Source organism: Polistes canadensis, unplaced genomic scaffold (genome assembly GCF_001313835.1).
Source record: "Polistes canadensis isolate GaletaPanama2010 unplaced genomic scaffold, ASM131383v1 scaffold_146, whole genome shotgun sequence".
Taxonomy (NCBI): Eukaryota; Metazoa; Arthropoda; class Insecta; order Hymenoptera; family Vespidae; genus Polistes; species Polistes canadensis.
Genome location: NW_014569693.1, coordinates 40806 through 43406, shown reverse-complemented (window position 1 = coordinate 43406; position 2601 = coordinate 40806).

Genomic DNA, 2601 nt, shown 5'->3' with positions numbered 1-2601 from the left:
TACAATGTCCTAGTGGATTGCATTGGAGCAAAGTTAACCAAATTTGTTCATCGCCAGAGGATGCAAAATGTGTAAAAATATGTAATGAAGGTGATCACAAACCTGACGAATCGAAGTGTGAGATATATTACGAATGCAACGATAATCGGTGGTTACGTAAATCCTGTCCTGCTGGATTCCACTGGAACCGAATAACTAATATTTGCACCGATCCAGCATCAGCTAAATGTCCCAACGCACCTCGCGTTTGTGTCGAAGGTACTTTCAAGCCTCATGAATGTGAATGCGACATATATTTTGAGTGTAAAGATAATCAATATATTCAGAGAAAATGTGGTAATGGATTACACTGGAATCGAGTAAGTAATATTTGCACCAGTCCAGATTCAGCTGGATGTCCAAACTACCATCCAAAAATTTGCGACGAAGGTTCCTACAAACCAGACGATAAATTATGCGACGTATATTACAAATGTGAAAATAATAAATATGTTCCGAAGTATTGTTCAGCTGGATTCCACTGGAACCGAATAAGTAATATTTGCACCGATCCAGCATCAGCTCATTGTCCTAACGCACCTCGCGTCTGTCTCGAAGGTTCTTACAAACCTCATGAATGTAGATGTGACATATACTTTGAGTGTAGAAATAATCAATATATTCAGAGAATATGTAATAATGGATTACACTGGAATCGAATAACTAATATTTGCACCAGTCCAGATTCAGCAGGATGTCCAAATTACCATCCAAAAATTTGCGAAGAAGGTTCTCATAAACCCCACGAAACGGAATGTGATGTATATTACGAATGTCAAAATAATGCATATGTTAGGCTAAAATGTTCAAGTGGATTACATTGGGATCGGACACATAATTATTGCACAACACCTGACAATGCAAAATGCCCTAATTATCATCCGAAAATTTGCGACGAAGGTTCTTACAAACCGGACGATACGATATGCGAAATATATTACAAATGTGAAAATAATCAATTCGTAACGAAGTCTTGTACAGGTGGATTACATTGGAATCGAGTAAAGAATATCTGTTCCGATCCAAATTCAGCAAAATGTCCAAACTATCATCCGAAAATTTGCAACGAAGGTTCTTACAAACCGGACGATAAGATATGTGAAATATATTACAAGTGCGAAAATAATCAATTCGTAACAAAGTCTTGTACAGGTGGATTACATTGGGATCGAGTAAACAATATCTGTACCGATCCAGATTCAGCAAAATGTCCTAATTATCATCCTACAGTATGTCAAGAAGGTTCTTACAGCCCTCATGAATGCCAATGTAACGCATACTATAAGTGCATAAATAACAGATTGATTTTGCAATATTGTCCATCTGGCAAATATTGGAAGCGAACTGCAAATGTTTGCACTGATCCTGATGACTCCAATTGTCGACCCAAAACAACCAAAGCGTGTTTCGAAACATTATTTGGAGCCAAGCTATGAAAATTGACAGGGCTTTTCAAATTATAAGGTTTAACAATTCAATTACTTTCATCCCTTACAACATGATCCTTTTCATTATCATTATTTAATTACTGACTTGAATGTTATAAAAGAACAAGTATTCCAATTTTAAATCAATTCATTATTTTTTTTTCTTGAATTAATTGATTAAAAGTTTTCATTTCTTATGTGCAACATCATACATGGACGACAAAAGTAAAATGAAATGAAATAAATGGTAATAATATCTAATTGGATTTGATTACTAACAATATTATCATTTCTATTGTTATCTTTTTCATCGGCTTATTATAATATAAAATCTACGTTTTGTATCTACTCTTTGTGAAGTTTTGGAAATGTTACAACTACTAACAAACTACATTATATTTATTTGTTCTAATAATGCTACTATTAACGCAATATTTTTTGTCCTGTATTTAGTCTGAAATAACACATTCTAATAAATATTCATTATTATAATTTTCATTAAAATCATGTGATTATGTCAAGCGATTAAACTTTGCCATTGTAAAATTGCTAAATATTTATCTATATGTCAAACTATAAAACAATTTGAAATGTTTCATTACATACAATATTCATTAGCCATTTTTTCTACAAAAAGAATGACTAAAGTCTATCAAATAATCATTAAAATATCAACTTTTTCTTAATACTTTAGTTACGCGAAGTGCTCGAATTTAAAATCAATTTTCTACATAATAGAACATGATAACAAATAGATAAACGTATATTGAAAGAAAATTTAGATCATTATAGATTCATATTTAAGTTCAATAAATATCATTTCAATCGATATGCATCTCTTTATATTAATTAAAGTCACTAAGAAACAGTTTTTTATTGACAACAATTGCTGGGATTTACAGGTATGCGTAAAGCAAGAAAATACAAATTGCAAGAATAAAAATGAAGACACCAAAAACACTGCCGTAGCTCCTAGATCTTCAAAAACAGGTGCTTCTTTATTGCTACCAGTTGAAAAATCAATAAAAGCAGTCTCAAAAAAACATAGTGGAGTGCCAGATCAATGTCCATCACATGACTCTGGCGAGGTAGTACATTTGCCTCACGAAACAAATTGTTCACTTTTTTACAAGTG